This window comes from Gallus gallus, chromosome 2 (genome assembly GCF_016699485.2).
Source record: "Gallus gallus isolate bGalGal1 chromosome 2, bGalGal1.mat.broiler.GRCg7b, whole genome shotgun sequence".
NCBI lineage: Eukaryota > Metazoa > Chordata > Aves > Galliformes > Phasianidae > Gallus > Gallus gallus.
The window spans coordinates 100,905,253-100,926,256 of record NC_052533.1 but is presented as its reverse complement, the minus strand read 5'-3'; positions in this window follow the sequence as shown (position 1 = coordinate 100,926,256).

Genomic DNA, 21,004 nt, shown 5'->3' with positions numbered 1-21,004 from the left:
TGTATGGGGCCAGACACAACTGCACAATTGCAGACAGTTGTGTTGGAGCACCTTGAAATAAAAGTCAAGAAACACCTTTTTTTTTCCATTCACCACTCTGAAACAACAACACGAACTGTCAGATCTGTGTCCCCATCCTTCCTCTCTGATGAACCTGAAAGCTTTTACTTGCTTTCAAAAGCAGCTTTTGCAACTTTTCCTTTTTCTAGCAAGGAAATTGGAGTTTTTATTTTTATTTTGTTCTAACTTGTTCAGCTCATTCTTTGACCTCATTTAACCTCTCTCACTAGATTCTGTTGTAATTACTGTATCTTGCTGTTCATAGATTACTAGCTTGTTTCCATACAATACTTTATTGTATCTATAGGTTACTATATTTATACTATATCTAGAGCTTCAGTTCTACCAAACTAAAGGGATTGAGTTAAGTCATGTGTCCAGGTACACTAAAGCCATCTAAAACCTTCTGCCTTGTGGCCTTTGGCCAGGGCTCTGCAAAGTAGATAAGTGAAGAAAACAGGGAAGAAAGGGATGATATTTAACTGTAGAATCCATTAGGTTTGTCCCCACATGAGAATCTTCCTCTAAGCTGTGCTCCTTCCTCTGACACTCCTCGTTAGCACAGTTACCAGGGACAGAGTCCTGCTGGTAAAAACAAGCTTCTGTTCAGTGGCCGAGAGGAGCCCACTGGGGGATTAGGCATCAAAGTCAGTGTTCACTCGGATGTGTATGACAGCAGAAAGTCGTGTCCTGTCAATATGGGCTGGAGAGGCAAGGCTCCCAGGGTTTAACTCCACACTTCTCTTAGTTGTGTTTGCTCTTGAGCATCTGGGATTTAGAGATATATGTGAAAGTGCAGCACTGACTTGAAGAAAACAATCAATATGGTGCTTAATCTGATCTGAAGAATATATGGCGTGTTCACCTTCGGTCTCTTGGTTTAGCTTACACTGGAGGAAGAAGTAGTATTTTGTATTAATCCAACACCAGCCCAACAGTTTTGGGAATCTGACGTGTCAGTCTGAGATTTTACAGGTACAGTGGATGGGATATTACCTGTGTTACAGATGAAAAACTTTATTTCCACTATTGTAACAATAAGCACAATGCCAGAAAGATGGTGACATGTTTGTAACATACATCTCCCGGAGTGAATACAAAACAGGAGCTATGGTTTAAAGGGAAAATGAATGAAGTGGAACTCTTCGGGCTCTTTGGGCAATTGGGCTCTTTTAAATATATCTGTATTCTCTAATGGTCAAACAACAAAAAAGTCTATAGTGTTAACAATACCTTATTAATAGTAACCAAATTTGGAAAGATCAAGATCAATAGAAAACAGCTATGCTACCTCTGAAATATTTTTTTTTCTAGCAATGAGGGAAAGTAGTCTTAGAGAAAATATTTTGAGACATTCAAAATCCAGCAACGAGGGGTGCTCCAAAAGTAATGCCTCCTATTTTATAATGTTGGTCAGTGATTTCAGAGGCAGATGTTGGTGGTATGGCAGCAGAGCTTGAACCTTCCTACCAATATTCTATTATATTTTGTTGCCATGTGACAGATGGGAGCAGAGGGGCAGTCTGACAGAGCACTGTCTGACATGGAAGCGCGTATGAAGCAAAGGTATGTCATTGAATTCCTCCGTGTGGAAAAAATTTCGTCCACTGACACTCATTGACACTTACTGAATGTTTCTGGAGACCAACCAATGGACGTGAGCACAGTGAGGGGTGAGGGGTACATGGTGCATTTCAGCAGCAGTGACAGTGGCAATGGGTCCCCTCCACTGGTACGGATATCTACAAGTGTGACATGTAAGCTCTTCTTCATTGCTGGTGAAAATGTATAGCTAATGGTGGTTACTATGCTGAAAAAAATAGCGTTTTGTAGCTGAGAATTTGCTCTACCAAACAGTGTTATTGTGCTCTTTGTAGCTGTTACAATTTCCGTGGAAATAAATAGAAGGCACTGCTTTTGGAGCACCCTACATACATTAAACAGTTCATCTCTCTTGGTTTTAAGCAAATTCTGAAATTTTCTACTGTATGTGATGACCAAGTGTTAGTGAAATAGCCATGCACTTTGAAGTAAAAAGTTACATGGGTTTATTCAATGTAGAGTGTAGAATGAAATGTTGCTCCTAAAAAGTCTTGAAGAAAGGGTAAAACTCAGCACACGGGACAGTCCAAATTTTGACACAGAACTGTTTGTTTTTCCTCATAAAATAAACTGGTTTTCCTCATAAAATAAAACTTATTTCTTTAACTAGGAGGAAAATGTGCCTTCTTTGTTTCTATCACCCATTGATATGGAGTGGGATGAAGGAGGACTAAGCTGAAAATAAGGTTTTTTTCTAATTGGCATGGAATTAAAACTTTCAAGCAGAAACAAAATTAATAAAATTATTCTAAACATTAAAAAATATAAAAAAATGGGATGACAATATATGAAACATTTTTCCTGCAATTTCTCCGAGAGATTAGGAAAGATTGCATGAGACTGTTTCATATAATAAAAAACTATTCTTAACTGAAGAACCCAAATTTTTAATAAAAGAGTGATGTCAGAGGCCATTTTCATTTAACACCACTTACTGCACGTTAAACAAATGTTGCCTCGATTCTAAAGTCGGTAGGGTTAGCCTCAAGTATGTCAACTACATGTATTCAGGTGCAAATAAGGCACTAAAGTTTTATAGGAACCTAATGACTGACTGACTGATGAAAGACTCCCTCTCTTATTAGTGACTACAGTCTCATGAGTGTGTCCAATCAATTTTCTAAAAAAAGCTAGGTATTTTGCTGCTTTCTTCATTATTTTTCAAGGTCCCTGACTGCTATTGATCACTCCAAGCACTTCCTAAGATTACAACTGGACATTTTCCACAAAGCCAAAGCAGTGAAAAGTCAGCAGTGACAGAAAATTTTAAAATTATTTAAATCCTTCTCCACTTCATCATGTCAGAAGGCAAATCTTATTTACATAACGTCCTTTGAAGAAATGCAATTATGTCATTAATCAAAAGCAAACCTTGAAGGCAAAACAGCTCAGTAAAATATCCTTTCTTATCCTTCATATTCATAGCTCTCAAGAGAGCGTGTTGCCTAGGAATACAGTGGACTGATTAAAAAAGTCAAGGAGCAAGTTACCATATTGCAATGGGACTGTGGTTCATATTACAGTGTAGGACGTTCCCTGTGCAATACATGCCCCAGCAAGGAATCTATTTTCTATATTTTATCCTGCTCTCCCCATTTTCTTTGTGTGGTAACTGCACCTGATGCACAGTGAGTAATTGGAGGTCTGCTCCACTGTTGGGTGTGCTTCTGTTATTAATGTAGCAATTAAAAAGGCCATATTATAATTTAGTGACTATGTGATATAATTCTGCTTCTGTCATTTTTAGGTTTAACTGCTGCTATAAAAAAAATACCCTGGACTTATTGTTATTCATAAAATTTGCATAATAAAAGCTCCTCAAATCTTCATCTGCATCTTTCTGTTGATTATCTGAAAACAATTTTATAATAAAGGTTCGAGGTGTATAAACTCTGTTCCAGCAGAAAGACAAGCAAGAGAAGATAGCAAATATTTTCTCTTTGGCACTTAACAGTAAATAAAAGCAGATGAATTGTTTTTTAGGAACTGAATGTCTTGAAAGATGCACTCCTATTCATTGCTATGGTAACTAATTTTGGTAAACCTTCATTTTTACTTTCTTCATCAAACAAGCAAATGAAAACAGTCTTGAAATTAGCGCAGTCTCCAGCAACATTAATTGTTTTGATTACTAGAGGAGTAGCAGCAGTACTTTTGTGGAAGCTTGCCCAAAACAGATGTATATAGCATATAGAAATTCCAGTTTGTGTCCCTCCAGCACATGGTCCTCCCTTTCAATGTATTAGTGATTATGAAGTCATATGACAAACAATATGAGAATTTTATACCCAAACCATTTTTTTTTCTTACAATAACAGTGATCCTCATTAATTTCTAGTCAGTTTTACAGCCAAAAATCAGGCTGGCTGAAAACAGGTATGAAAAAAGGCATTTACTAAAATGAACTTTGACTCTTCCAGTGCAAGTTAATTTGTTTTCAGCAAACATTTGGAAAAACGATACGAGATAGGAGATGTGCTGGCTTTGCCTGAGCTTTGCACTGAGCTTATAATAAGCTCTTTAGACAGGAATCCTCTTTTGTCCAGTGGTTATAACAGCAAATAGCACAACATCATACTGCTCTACAAATGAGGCTCATAAACATAATAGCAGTGTGCCCCCTATGCAGAGGTCTAGCACAAGGCTGACACAGCCTTTCTGAACTCCATTCCCTGGAAGCGCTTCCAGGGAAAAGGGAGTATCAAGGTTCCCCTAGACTAATGTCTTGTGATCCTAATGTTTGCTGGATGCTATTTCCTGGAGACTTCAAGAAGCTGCTACTAGCAAGGGCAGTCCTCTGCGGTTTTTCTTGAGACCCTGAAGGCAGTGCATAGGTCTAAAGCTGATATGAGCATATAGCTGTTGAAATTTTGCAGATTTTAGAGATCAAAAGACCAACCTGGCATGATTTCCAGAAGCATGTCAGTCTCTCTTTACTGGCGGCATGTTAGAAGTGGGCTGGTAAGGAAGCCTGAAAAAGTTGTCCTCATCATCATCTGCCTGTGAAAGTTGTTTGGGCTGAACATACAGCTCCTACTCCCTCCACAGATGTGAATGTGGGGTTTTTGTGGTGATGAAAGCTGCCATGGACCCCCAACACAATCTGCCCCCAAGGAAATGCTTACTTGGGTTGATGTCAATTTGAGGTTCCTATTGAACACGAAGCAGTAATTTGCAGAGTGCTTCACGACCTCTGCATGATGGGTAATTCAATTTCCTGTAATAAAATTCTGCCAGCTCAGTGCGTCCCCCATAGAGTGATAATGAGACCTGACAGTGTCCAAAGGGGCACAAGATCTCAGCTGTATCATCAGAGCCAAGTGCAGATGTTCCTACCAGAACAGCCAGTCCCGGCCTCTTGCACCGTTGCCTCTTCCAGCTGTGCTGGCTTTCAGCAGGGCACAGAAGAAAGAGGCAACTGAGCGCTGTTAGCCTTCTCAATCTCTTTTTTAATATCAGACTACATTTACAGGGAGCTGCTGTCTTGTTGAGGAGATATTACACTTTCCAATGGCATTCCTGGTGTGTGACAGAATTGCAGAAATTGAAACAAAACGATGTTTTGTTGTTTTTAGGTCTGAAGCATGTTTGTAATACATGGTCCCCTCTGTTAAGGTAACAGTTCAGAAAGGTAATGAAAATGCACAATTCTTCCAGGCTGTGTTTCTTTGGGTTTCTGCCTCTCATGGTGCCTGCCAGTAGCATTTCAGTAGACTGTAGGTGACAGGAGCACAGCTCCTGCCACAAATTCAAACTGACAAGCATATACTTGGAGCTCAGCTACTGTGAGACAGCTGTTGCTAACAAAAGACCTCATGCCTGACAGTACTACTGCAAGAGCATTCCCACCACCTGGTTTCTTCTTGCAGCAACACTTCATTACCTCATTTTCATACCATTCACAGTAGCGTGTGGCTGCACAGCTCTGCACTGTCCTTCTGGGTACCTACACTCCCGCCTCACTCTATCAGCGAGGAAGACAAATCACTGCTGGAAACCAAGGGGAAGTCAGAAGAACAATGTTATAATGTGCTGAGAGCACTGATTCTGAACAAAGTTCAGATGTTCTTCAAGGAATACTAATCTATGTACTAAGCTGTGAACTGCAGTTCATAATTCTGTGTTCTCTGTTTCTCACCTAGGGCCATTCACAAAGCTACCCAGAATTCATATGCAAACACTGGAAATTCCGATAACATAAACTTCAAGTTGAGGGAATTTTTCAGTCAAATTTTGCCAGGCTTTCATCTCCCATATTAAACTTGATTTTATGTTACCTTATTTTGGTGCTGCAGAAACCTAAACCCATGTTCTTCATTACTCAGACCATTCACTTTTCATGTAACTGGGATGTCCAAGTCCAGGGCAGATAGACCAATACCTCCAGCTTTTTCCCTCTTTTGTTCGAGGCAAGGAAAGAGAGCAAAGATCTCTTATAAATATATTCACTGAATCTTCGAAGGACTCTTCCTGGCAAGAGGAATCTGGTATCTAGGAGGCTTTGGAGTTCAACATGGGAAGGGATTTGTAGCCTTCAGTGTAATGCAGCAAGAGAAATTCCTTGTTAGCAGATTGCTGATGTCTGCATAGCTGAGCCTCACCTACTTATTTTACCTACAGCTCTTACACACCAAGCAATAGACATAAATAACATACGTAGTGCAAGGCAGCTGTGTTTAGCTTTAGTGCCTTGGAAGCACGTTAATCAGGAATGCTTGTCTGTTTGACAAGATAAATGTCCCAGTGGATAAAGCATCAACAGAGGACTAGAATGTATTTTCTTATCTCTATAACTGGCTTTATCTGAGACCCTTGTGTAGGTCGTTTACTCTCCCTTTTCACCTCAAATGTGAACAGTGGTAACTCCCTACCTCACAGAGGTGGGATGATGAACGCATTAAAAGCTATGAGGACTTCAAGATGAGAATACCTTTCTTATTACTGTGGGCTGCCAGAAATAACTGTGACCCAACAGGTGCTTGACAAACACATTTGTTGTAAACTGACCAAAGCACACATGGGATTTTTTGCCAACATTGTAGTATTATGCTGTCTACGTGAAAGCAGATTAGTTTGATGGGTATGAACTAATGGCCAGGCAGACAATCAAGAGTCATTTTGAAGATGAAAACTTAACCCATCAGCATTTCCTGAATTAGTTTTATTTGAGAGAGGAATATGCCCCAGATAACAATCTCATGTTAAGAAGCCACAACAAATTTGATCCTGTAGCAAAAGTCTGGACACAAGAATTACAAAAAGCCTAAGGGAGCATTCAGGTACTATGGACCTAAGCTGTATAAAGCGGATAAATATGGAGAAGCAATAGTGAAATATTGCTTGCACTACTTAAAAAAAAAAAAAAAAAAAAAAAAAAAAAAAAAAAAAAAAAAAAAAGCAAGTTAGAAACCTAAGGTAAAAATTATCTTTCATGAGGTATTTAAGAAATGAACTATGTTTGAATGTGAAATAACTGCTGATGCCTCTCTGGTCCAATTAGAAACACACACAACGTAAGAACATTTTAGTATGCATTATCATAAATGGATTAGAAACTTTCTTCTACAAGGCGAAGTACTGTGTGAACAGATAGATAGTCATATTGCCAAGTGAAGGAAGGACTATTTAGCACTATGTAAATGGAGAAACAAAGTAGAGTTAAATACACAGTGGTGCCCTAACTTATTCATATACACTCCCATTATAACTTCTCATCTTCCATTATGTTGTGGTTTTACATGGCAAGTTGTCTGAACATCACACAGACTTTTGCTCACCGCCCCCACACTCCCAGTGGGAGGGGGAAGAGAACTGGGAAAAAAATGTAGAACTCATGGGTTAAGATAAACCTATTTACTCCAGGTGAGTAGTACTGCGTTCAGGCCTGGGGCCCCCAGCACAAGAAAGATGCAGAGCTCTTGGAACAGGTCCAGAGGAGGGCCATTAAGATGATCAGAGGGCTGGAGCACCTCTCCTATGAGGAAAGGTTGAGGGAACTGGGCTTGTTGAGCTTGGAGAAGAGAAGGCTCCGGGGAGACTTCATTGTGGCCTGCCAGTACTTGATGGGATCATATAAACAGGATGGGGAATGGAGGTTTACAAGGGTGGGTAGTGATAGGACAAGTGGGAGTGGTTTTAAACTGAGACAGGGGAGGTTTAGGTTAGATATTAGGAGGAAGTTTTTCACACAGAGGGTGGTGACGCACTGGAACAGATTGTCCAAGGAGACTGTGGATGCCCATCCCTGGAGGCATTCAAGGCCAGGCTGGATGTGGCTCTAGCAGCCTGGTCTAGCGGCTGGTGACCCTGCCCGTGGCAGGGGGGTTGAAACTAGATTCAGTCAGGCTGGCTGGAGGGTGCCTTTCTGTTAAAGGCTAGTTCATTCTGCAAAATTTTAGGATAAAAGGGGCAAGGAATCTGCCAGATGTTCAGACACCTAGTGCTGGCTCTCAGGACTCTTTCTCCACACTAGTGAAAGGATTGAGAAGTGTAAAATGAACAAAGAGTAATGGGAAAAATAACTGGTAAACCAGAAAGGTCGTCTTGTCCAGTACATTACCGAATTACTAGATATCCTTACAAGTCTGTTTGGACTCATGCACCTACATTTTTTCTTTCCAATGGGGTAGCATTTACTGGAGAGGCAAATACATACAGTAGGAGAAACAAGATATCTCATTTAGCAGCCAATAGCTAGGATGTTTATTTGCTTGCATTGGAAAGCGCCTCAAGGAACCAGATGCTGATCATACTATAGCTGTGATTTGTGCTATGAAAGGACAATATTCCCCTTTTCATAATAAACTGCACTCCAGCAATAAGGTATGAATTGCATAACAGCAGATGGCAATGCTGTGAATGAGAGCCTGGACTTATTGAAAACCAGGAAAAAAAAAAAAAGAATCTGAATTTATCCGCTGATTTCAGAATACTACGGGAAAAAATATGAAGTTCCACTGAATAGCACTGGTCTTCCTTGAAAAGGTCTCTGTTTAATTAAGATGTCCCACCAAATACTATGAAGTACTATGAGGGATAGAGTTCTATCAGCTGCTTTAGGAAGGAAAAAAATGGAAACAGCTGCACAGAATTAGCTGGTGATTTCAGCTTGGAAGGAAGTGATGGACAGTTTTGTGGGTAAAGGAAGCTGTCACTGCTTATGGAAGTTCACAGTCAAGAGTCATATGCCATGCAAAGCAGCCCAAGGACACTGAGATTTAGGGAACACATTCCCTGGAACTAAAATTCACAGTCTCTAATTATTTTCTGGGCCTCTGCTTCAAATACCCATGTTCTCAGATATGTAATAAACAAGTAATACTCATTTCCATGTTTGTCTTTGTACCCATTTATAGGCGCATGTGGGCAACAGCAGCTAAATCTGTTTCTTTCTGAATATTACGTTAGCCTTCTGCCCAAGAATGTAAACTGTCTTGTTTTCCTGAAATTCAACCTCCCTTTCATTGAATTTTAGTATTAAATTTAAAGTTGTTTTTATGGTGTTGTGTAATTTATTGTGGTAGTAAGTACAGTAAAATATCAAGGATATGTGACTGTGTATTTATTGATCTGTCTACCGCTCAGGGCTCAAATAGGATTAGGCCCCGTGGCATTTCTAAATATTAGGCAAACTATCAAATTTAGGCTTTCAGAACATTCTTAAAATACTTCAACATATTTACCAGCTCAAAGATCTCAAACCTTTTGGTAAGGTCACATCAACATAATAACAAGTTCTGTAGGAAAAAAAAAAAAAGAATATATTTTCCACACTGATGAAATATAGAAGTGATAAATGTAAGTTTTTCTAGGCAAAAGATTACCCTGAAAAATTATCAGTGAAAGAAAAATGATATATAGATTTTAAGCATCCACATACTGGAGAAAGGTGTTTTCTTACAAAAATAGTGCTTACACCTTCACAGTAATGGGCTGTCATTGATCAACATTATCATAGCCTATTATGTTAACATCATAATTGAGCAGCGGCATCAGTAATTCATCCTTACAGTTTTGTCCCACTTCCCTTTCATTTTTCACAAAATAAGGATATGGCAAATAGGAAATGAATGAAAACCACTGACTTTTCTGAAATCTGGATGAGGTCTGTAACAGCAATATGTTCATTTTCCTTAGGGTGGAGAAAAGGAAAGAGGCACAAAGAAAATCACCCTGAGACACCTTCAGATTGAAAAAGGCAGGCTTATCCTGCAAGTTTTAATTAAGAAGGCACTGTCATTTTATCTTCGCTTAGATTTTTATACTGGAGCCTGACAATCCTTTAATACTTTCACCCCGCTACTCTCATTTGAAGGATCTACCCCTTCTTCAGATAGTCCATGGGGGAGAAAAAGAGAACAATAATGCAAAGGAGAGAAAGCATTTTACTAAACCTTCTTCTTCACAAGCTAAGCTAATAAATATCCCACAGAACTAAAAGTCTGTTCTGGATTTTGGATTAGATAGTTCTACAGCGTCAGAATTTTTAAACTAAGTCCCCCAACATAGGAATCATACCAGGACACTGCACTAGTGCATTCATGGCTAGAAGGATGCCTCAATCAAACACAAGCTCAAATGACTACAGGGAAAAAAACTAAATTGATAGTTCTAAAGATCACAAGCAATAAATTCAGGTCGGGAAGAAAGGTAATCAAAAAGGCTCAATACAGAAACGTTGTCATTCTTCACCTTAATGAGTCCTTTACAAGAGTAAATAAGGGGAGAAGGAGGAAAGTAATTGCTGCCATTGTGTTGAAATAGCTTCGGTTGTGGTGCCTCCTGTGACAGCAGTTGGTAAAACAGCTCCTTGAGGCTTGGAGGAAGTTGTTTTCACTGATTTTCGTTTTGAATAATCTTTCCCTGGTTTCAGCTATAGAAGATGGCCTCTTTAGGGATGTATAACACCAATATGAGCAGTATTGTTGTTTTATTCAAGTGGAAAAGAGAAATAGTACCTTCAGTGCAATTTTTGTGAGTGTGTGTGTGCGCTTTTGCTTAGATACCCATATGACCTGAAAAGGATGGAAAATGTGGAAGAGATTGGAAATAATCCCATGTGAACCTCATTCAGACAAGTAACAATGTTTTCTTACGTGTCTTTGGTTTGTCCCAGGAAAAAAAAAAAGAGAGATTCCTTGTCCCTACAAATAAATACCCTCTGACCTTTCTCATTTGGTTTGGTTTTCTGTTGTCCTGATTTTTTCAGATGTTCTCTTTAAATCTGGGAATAAAATGAGACAAGAAATCATCAACTGCTTTATCTTGCTGAAAAGAGGAGATATAAAATTCTTAGGTGCGTGGGTATATATTTTTCTCATGCTTCCACTGACAGATAACATTTATTTGGTTTACCTATTTTCCTTTATTCAGTGGAATGGCTAATATGGAAAGTGCTGAGAAATGCTTGACTAAACTGCTTGGGTAGAGGTAAAACTTCAGCTCATGTAAGTAAGTAAATCCTTAACATGGTAATTGAACTAGACCACATATTACTAGCAGAAAGGGCTTTGTTTCTACAAACAGAAAAGTTTTAAAGTCAACTGACTCCAGTCTGCTTTTTTTGCAGGTGATACAATCTCCCTGTATCCTACTTACTCCTAAAATGTGGGTTAATGATTTCAGAGGGCTGCAGCTTCATCTGCAGAGAGTACAGGAAAGTAGCCTGAAAGCAAATGCAAATCCCTGTTCAACTGAGTGGATGCTATCTTTGCAGTCTAAGAAACAAAACTGATAGTATAATGAAAGCTGCTTAGAATGAGGGGTACATCTGCCCTGGTACTACCTTAAACTCAGCTGCAGATCAATATGGTAGTTTTTCTGAACTAATTAAAAGTAGCACTATTTTCTTCCTAAGCAGGTAAACTCAGATGAACTCATTTCAGATGACATCATAAATTTTGACACGTAAAAATGACCTTTAAAAGTGGGGGAAAAAAAAAGAAACCTGACAAGCCCTGCAAGCTGCACACCATTTACACAAGAACTCTGTAGAATTTACTCTACCTGTGCCATCTGCTTATGATAGTATCTGGAGGGCTATGTTCTTTAGAGAAAGGGCAGGGTTGACAGAAAATGGTTTTCTTCATTTCAGAAAAAGAAAGATTCATAGGAAATGGCTGAGATGCTTTCAATCAAGTGTCACATACCTTCTCTTCTTGGATAAGGTTAGAATGAGGCCTACTGGAGAAAAAGATATGACATTTCATAAGAATTCGGTATTCATTCTAATATGTCATATTAGAATGAATATTCAAACACTGTGCAGCCTGATTTCTGAATTATTCGGGTGCAGGAGCATCAAAAGAAATTGAATTGTCAGTGCTCTTATTCTTTGGCCTGATTTTCACAAATAAAATAAAATAAATTCAAATGACATAAACTGTCATTAAAAGGTCCAAAAGGGAAAAGAGGCAAAACAATTTTTGGACATTACTGAATCAGAAATTTGGAGTGTTTTGAAATGAAAAATCAGAATGGTTCGATAAACCACTACATTCTTCCTGAGCAGATTTGTCTCCAGAAAGGGCACCACAATCCTGCACCCCTAGAAGTGTTTCTAATCCAAACCTCCCATAGCATAACTGCAGTATACAGTGCTGTCGTACACAACACACATAGCTCAGACACACATGAGCAGTATGGCCACAGGAGCACAGCATTCTGATTGGGTTGATTAGTTCAAAGGTGGGGTTAGTTAAGCCAGTTCAGCCCACTGGCTTACTGGTCATGTGTCAAACAGCTACGCTGGTTCACCTAATGCTGGTGTGGATCTGTAGCAGGTCATTCCACTGCACTTCTCAGACCTGCACACTTTTCTCTGGCACTTACATAGTCTGGGATCCAAACAGCTACCTGATTATGCTGAAAAAAATACAAAGGTTTTCCTCATCTCACCTGTATTATTATCCTTATTGCAATAATTTCCTTCATTTCTTTGCCCAAGTTTTTTGTCTGTTACTGATCTTGGTTTCATTTTCACAGAGACATCATAATTTTTTGATTCAGATCCCTCCTCCCAAAACTCACTGCTTTCCATGACTGCAATGATCACAAACCATGCCTGGGCATCAGCATGCCAATGTTTTCATGCCAATACTGAGAGAGGGATTAAGAAAACTGAAAACAGAAAAGGAAAAATAAGGTTACATAAACCTTTGTATTAGCTCCTTCCTCAAGCTTTCTCTGGGCATCTTATTTTATCTTTGTGTTTCTTTATGATGAATTCTCCCTATGGCAAGAATTGACTTTACTTGTGTTGAATGCAGTCCTGAAGATCTCACCTAAGCTTAACAATATGTAATAGTAAGTCTGTAAACAGAGACAGAAGGAATTATGAAATATCAGCAAGCTCACTGACTCCCAGGATTTTGTTGCTGTCTTCAGGTCCTCCAAGACTGGAATGACTTTTTCAAGCCCCCCCCCCCCCCCCCAAAGAAAAAGAAAAAGAAAAAGGAAAATGTTGCAATTAGGAATTGCTGCTTTAGCTGTTTGTAACTCCAATACATCACGTGTCGCTACCTCTAGTTTAAAAAATCAACCAGTCAATTTTAAATGTGATGAGGGAAGGTGGAAGATAAAATCTTTTAAAATCCAAACATAATTTAAGAAGGAAAGATTTGATACTTATTGTCCAGGAAGTTCCCAGATGACACTGGTAACAGTTTTGTCATACAAATGCTGGCAGTATTAAGGAAGTATTTGATCTGCAGTTCGCAGACTAGGCGGAACTGCTGATGAATATGGAAGATAGTCTGGGTTCTACCGAGCATGAAATGAGCAACTCCAGTATCCAGAAAATGCCTGGGAAGGAGAGTTGCAAAGTTAGGACTTAGAACTTTGCAAATTTTCAATCTGTTAGATAATTTCTGTGAAGAATTCCCTGGAAAGTAGATATGAAAGGCTACTTGGAGGTATATCCAAAGTGCCTTGGAGAGTTTGGTGGTTTTTATAAACTTACCAAGAGCTCAGGAACAAACTATCCTTTTGCAGAGGACAACTGGGAATTTCAGTGTAAGGTCCAATTGGCTGAGCAGAGACCCTCCATGAATTAAGACATGAAAAAAAAAGAACATATAAGAAGTGGAAATAAGGACAAGCAACCAAGGAGGATGTAAAAGCATTGTTCTAGCACTTAAGGACAATATCAGAAAGGCCAATGCTCAGGTGAAGCTAAAAATAGTCAGAGACATTTAGAGGAAGAGATTCCACAGGCTTGTTAAGAACAAAAAAAAAATTTAAGATACATTGACAAATGTGAAAAAAACAACCTCATGTTGACTGATGCAGAAGATGCTAAAATATTTAATGCCTATTTTGCCTTAGTCTTAACAGCCACAGCCTTCTCGCAAACATCTCATATTCCAGCACAGTCTGTGAAGCACAGTGGTAGCCAGTAGTGGAGTGCAACAAGGTTAGGGATGGCATAAGAAGGATGGATGTGTTCTTATCTCTGGGACCAAGTGGGATACAGCTAAGGGCGCTGAAAGAGATGCCAGTGTGCTAACATCTGTGGGAAAAAAAATGGGTATTGGGTGAGGTTTAGGCAACAATAATATGTCCATCTTTAAGAAAAGCAAGAAGGATCTAGAAATCTATTCCCCACCCTGCAAACTCAGATCAGAGACAGTCAGGGTAAATTTACCACAGGCAAGGCATGATTGGTCAGCTTGATAGACATCTACAATGAAATGTTTGGCATTGTGGACAAGGTGAGGGTGGTGCACATAATGTTCCCTGACTCTTGTATTACTTTTGACATTGTCTCCAACAGCTTCCTCAGAAGGAAGTTGAGAAAACTTGGGTTGGAAAGAATTTTACTTGGTCTGAAAATCAAGTACAAAAGGTACAACATCCAGTTGATGGCTAGTAATAGAAAATGTGCTTCAGACATTGATAGTGGGGCCAGTGTTGTTCAATATATTGACTGATGAGGCACACAATGTGATAGAATGGAGGTCTGAGAAAACTCCATCTTAAATCATAGAACCACAGAATCACAGAACGTCTTAGGTTTGAGGGAACCATCCAGTTCCAACCCCCTGATGTGGAGACTTGCCACCCAGCAGATCAGGCTGCCCAGGGCCCCATCCAACTTGGCCCTGAATGCCTACAAGGATGGAGTATCCACAGTTTATCTGGGCAGCCTGTGCCAGCACCTGAGCACACTCTGAGTAAATAATTTCCACCTAATATCTAACCTAAATCTCCCCTCCTGTAGTTTAAAGTCATCCCACTTTGTCCTGACGCTATCACATTGCATAAAAGTTGCTCCCCTTTCTGCTCATTAGCTCCCTTCAGGTACTGGAAGGCTGCAATGGCTCTCTGGAGCCTTCTTTTCTCCAGGTTGAACAAGCCCAGTTTCCTCAGCTTATCTTCATAGGAGAGGTGCTCCAGCCCTCTGATCATCTTCATGGCCCTTATCTGTACCCATCCCAAGAGCTCCACATCCTTCTTGTGCTGGGGGCCTCGGGCCTGGATGCATTCCTCCAGATGGGGCAACATGAGGGCAGAGCAGAGGGGGACAATCATCTCCCTCTCCCTGCTGGCCACCCCTCTTCTGATGTAGCCCAGGATACAGTTGGCCTTCTGGACTGCAAGTGCACACTGCTGGCTCATGTCCAGCTTTTTGTCCACCGAAACCCCCAAGTCCTTCTCCACAGGACTGCTCTCATTGAATTCTTCTCCCAGTCTGTACACATATCAAGTATTGCCACAGCCCAGTTGGAACATCTTGCACTTGACCTTGTTGAACCTCATTAGGTTCATGTGGGTCCACTTTTCAAGATTCCTGAGGTCCCTCTCAATGGCATCCCTTCCTTCTATTGTGTCAATGGCACCACTCAGTCTGGTGTTGCAATCCAGGTGGATGGTGTCAGTTGCCCTTCTTTTGTCCACTGATTCCATTACTCCATCGTAGAAGCACAAAGCACAAAACTTCCTTCTAAGAAAACACAGAACCTCATAAAGTTGTGATGTCATTTTGTGATTGGAATCATACATTGTTCTTTGTAATGTTAGAAATCTGATTTACTAGTGGAATAATTTAAACTCTGCTGCAATATATCACCAGTTTTAAAATAAAATATTTTTTCAGTGTTTGTTCTCTTTCCATTTTATCTTGTGATTCACCCTCATCAAAAAGTTTCTCACCCTTCAATCATTTATTTGGCCAAAATTAGACTGCCCCTTCTGAGTTTTTATGTATTTACTTTTACACCAAACTGTGTATTTTATGTTTTTCCTTGAATGTAGTACCATCATGAAGAATATCATTTTTAGATTCCACTCATAGAGTTTGCTCTTTTCAGAAACACCCAGTTTGGTCTGCTTCTTCATGTTACTGTCTACTGCCACACGTCTAATTGGCTCCCACTTTGTCAAGGTGAACTTTTACAATGTCAAAATAATTTCCAAAAATGTGTATTGTTTCCTTTAGCTTCTGGAACCTGAGGAGCCTGGGGTGAGTTCTGTATCTGCTGCCAATTTTTTTTCTGCATAGAAGAATAATTAACAAGTCTAATAGTTTGAATGGATTGGTTTTCTGACCACATTAACTTGCTCTCTGGCTGAAAGCCAGCAAAGCATTTAAGTACATATATAAATTTAAATGCATAAGAAGACTCATTCACTAAGAGCTCTAATCACATGCTAAATGTTTTTTCCTTTATGCCTTTAATGCATTTAAGTCTGCCCTGTGAGCAAAGAAAGAAGTTCAGGATTTAAAGTAACCAAATAAACGGGAGATGAAAATATTATCAAACAAAAACTGTTTCGAGTTTTTAAGTATTTTGTTATCAGCTGTGGACAGTGTTGCCTAATTTTCTTTCAGCACATCTCTAGGAAGACTGAAATTTTCCCTTCTAGTGACATACTATGTGTGAAGGATTAATTTCAGCATCAGCATCAATATCATGTAACTCAAGTGCTTTGCTATCACCATTCATGCTATAATTATATCTTTCAATCTTGCTTCTTATTTTCCTGTAATAATTTATAACAACTGACTCTTAATGGATTTTCAATGGCTTTATCACAGATTTCTTGGAAAACATTGAATCTCAATCAAAGCATTAAAGAATTTCTTTCATGTTAGTTTCAATCTGTTCCTTTTCACCCTTGTTACAGGATCAAACCACCTTGCCTGTACCTTATTTTACAACAGCTGTAACTGATGACATTTTTAGACTTCTGAGAGGAGCAGTCATTATTCCTTAGAGCTTTGTTTGTACTCTCAAAGACTTTTCTCAGCTATGGTCTTTGTTATAAATGCCATTTCTTCTTCCTCCCAGTGTTGGCTCAAATATTGTGAAATAAAATTGCTCAAAAGGAGCCCAGCCTAACATTTGCAGTCAAGAGGAATTCGTCAGATCATGAAATAAACTGGTATGAGGGGAAGAAATGCCATTATGTTTCTGTAATGGTATTCTGTATTCTAGTAGCTGGATCAGCCTTTCTTTTCCCTATCCTGTATGTGTTTGTGTGTGTACACAGAGAAACATGAAGAAAGATGGAGTGTTAAAGATGTAGCTTACTCTTTTCTTAACATAAGTATTTCTGTCATCACTGGAACTCTTCTACTATTGAAAAAATTTTAAGACAATACTTCAGGGAAAATCTTCACAGAAGCCAAATAAAACCATGGATTTAAATACTACCATAATTTTCTCTTAAGTATAAAATTATGTTTTACATAAATATACAGATTTGTGTATCAACAATAGCATTGACTTTCTGGAAAAACATAAAATCTAAACAAACATACAGAAATTTAATGAAGATTAAAAGAGAGCATGGACTGCTTTGGACTAAATATTTGGACTTTATTTGGACTAAATATTTTTGTCCCCTTCTAAATAGAAGAAAACATTGAATATTTCACTAAAATAATCTTTCACTGCTCTTAGCATCAACTTTGGCCTTGGCCTGAGCCTTCAGAAAATTGTGTACCACTATCAGAATGATAACACAAATTCTTTAAAAGTTTGTATTTATAATGTAAAAATCCCCACTGAGATAAAACAATGTATTAAATGTTCAGGAATATTGACTAACCATGACATGAACTTGATTATCTCTAGGAGAACTGATGCTCTTTGAAACAGTAAGTTTTCTTTAGTGGGGATTCAGTCATATCTAGCAAATAGAGCTAGATATTTGAAGTACCTTCTTTCCACTATTCTGCTTTACCTTAAGTAGTTTAACATGCACAAAATGTCTTCTCCCTGTGCCTGCAAACTAAACTGATCTCTGTGTTTGCAGTTGCAGAAGCATGACACTGAGATACAGTAAGTGAACTCAGAGGGAGAGTCTCAAAAACATCAACCTAGCAAGTTCACTTCTTAGATGCTTCTAGAACTATAATGGGTATTAATATGTACTTGATGCACAGAAAACCAGGGAGATATATCTGCTGCCTTACACACAAATGAATCTCAGAAAGGCCCGCACCTCCAGACCTACCAAGATGCTGTTGTGTTAGGATGCTCTGCTTTACCTTCAGCAACAACAGAGCAGATCAGGAGGAGAGAGGGTGCCCTCTTGGGCAGCAGCCTGCATCTCTGGAGAATTGTTGAATATATCAGATACTCATGTGAAAGCTTCCAGGGGTGCTTTGCGGCCAAAAGAGAGAATTTTATGAACACTAGATTATAAAGCGTAATTAGAGATTACATTAAGTCTGTTCATGGCATTCCTGCAGCTCTTAATAAAAAAACTGACTTGTTTACACAGCTTTAGAAGCATGCTGGAAAAAAAGAAAAAAGAAAAAAAGATAAGGAAAAAGAAAACAACAACAACAACAAGTAGCATTTAGAGAACAGATCTGCTACTGAGTAACACAGGAGTCCAAAATCCCACTTTGTTTATCTTTTGAAGAGGATGATTAGGTTATGTCTCAGGCTCATCAAAAATTGTACATTCAGTAACAGAAGTTTCAAGGTAAAAGACCAGAGGCAGGATGTGTTTTATTGTTGCCAGAGGTCTAGCTGCTGAATATGAGGGACTTGGGTGAGCAGTGCTCAAAAGAATAGTTGACACATTTTTATAGATAACCCATATGCTGATATTAATTGTGGTGTGGAGATGGAGACTTTTCAATCAGGCAAGTGTTCAGGACAGCACTGTACTGGATATCATGTCCATCAGTGGTTACAGGATGTGTGCATTTCTCCTGTCAATTCAATTAACAGCTTGTGACCACATGTTCTTTGCAATCACTGCATGTATGACTTGATAATAGCAGGACCACAGAAAGCACTGGAAGGGTATAAGTCTCATGACTTATTTTGCTGTAGCACAGTCTGTAAGTCTTTTATCAGTAGGTATATCAGTAGCATATCTCATCTTCTGGTCCTGACATCTATTTTTAACAGGTAGAGGTGAGGCACGACTTCTACAGCTGTTGAACAACGTGTGTCTATTGACTGCTACCTCTGCAGGCAATCAAAATTATGAGCTGAAAAATATTTCTGATATGATTACAAATAGCGAGAGAGAGAGAGTAGGGATTAGTGATAGCAGAATGTGGCAAAAGAAGGTCTATTGAAGTTCCGCAGACAACTCAGCTGAAAAGGATGTACACACGGGTGTTCGCTTCAAGGCATGGATTGATCTGTTTTGTGGCAGCATAACAACCCAGCACCTCTCTCGGGCTGTTATCTTGTTCTCTGATTTCTCAGCTTTTGATATCTTCTCCGTTTTTCTGCTCTCTCTCTTTTTTTTTTTTTTTTTTTTTTTTTTCAGTGTATGTCACTAGCATTTATGGTTGTTACAGAAAATGTTCAAAAACTTGCCAGTGCAAAGATCTCTGTATGAGTTTTTGGGTAACTCAGATGAAGACTGACAAGCAAATCTTGAAAGCCCACAGGAGCCAGAGGAGCCCATACTACCATTCCTTCACAATCAGTTCCAGGTGTTTCAAGGGATGCCTTACAGGGATAAAAGAGACTGTACCTCTATTTTATCTTCCTTGATTTGACTTCTAGTTCACTATGGACCATATTCAACACTGACTGAAGCCGAAGGCCAAATTCAGTTCACTGCTGAGCTAGAGCCTTAGTACTGGGAAACAGGATAAATCCTTTGTAGTCTGATGTTGCTGATTTCTCTTCTTAGAGACTTCTTCACAGACTTCTTCTAGCTTGTTCTGGGGAACTAGAAGCATTCTGGAGTAGACACAGGTGTGCTCATAACTCTGAGTTAGAAAATGCTGCAGTATTAGATACTGAGGTGCTCTCAAGGTTCCCTGTTTCAGGGCCAGGCAGTGAAGAGCAGCTAAGCCTGGATTTCAGAGTCACTCCAGACCTCAGGAAACTCTAGAGGTGGCAAACTTGGGAATGCCGTCCTGACGAAGCAATCTCAGAGTCACTGAAGTGATAACTCTGGAAAAGCCATGGACAAAACCAAGCAGAATTATCACCAAGTTTGTCAGAATAGATGGACTTCCTCAAAATGCATATTTTCTTAATGAACAACAATTTCCTGGGGAAAATTCATCACTTTAGTCTTGTTAGTGCTTTTGGGATCCATTTTAATGTCAAAGTATCAATAGAAAAGGAGTTTCCTATAGCCTAGCAGATTGTATGATCACATGGAAATTATCATTTAAAAAAACATAACAAAACACACACCAGACATTTATTAATCCAAGCACTTCAAAAGACCCCTTTCCAATTCAAAATTACATTAATTCTCAGTGGGATCTCATGTAGAATATAGAACTTGAATGAACAATACAGGAAAAGTATCATTCATTTTTCTTGTCTGGAATTTAAGCTGCTCAAGAAACTAACTGTATTCTTAATTTCACACACTATCTGTAGATCATATTTGCCTCTTTCCAAGCCTGAACTTCTCTGAAGCAGAGATGATGATGCACAAAAACATGACTTCTGTGATGCACATTATGCTGCAACATGGCTGCATGGCATGCTTTAATTAACATTCTTAATTCTCTTTTTTAAACCCTTCATGAAATGATGACTTCCAACAATTGAGAAAAACAATTAAACTGAAGCTGAAGATTGTCTTATTAAATTGTAGCCATGGAGTTGCTGAATAGGCACCTGAGTTTCACCTTTGCAAGTGAAGGGTGAATTATTATTCAGTAAATCACGCACACTTGGATCACTGGTAACCAGTACTCTCAGGGTGATACAATAATAAGATTTAAGCATAAGACTTTCAATTTTTTCACATTAAGGGAGTTTATAAAAACATTTATCTTGATATGACTTTTATTTTTCCTTGAATAACTGGAAAAAAACATAAGAAGAGTAACCAGAAAGAGTAACTTCGGATCTGAATGGAAATTGGAAGTGCAGAATTCTGGCTTAATCTTTAG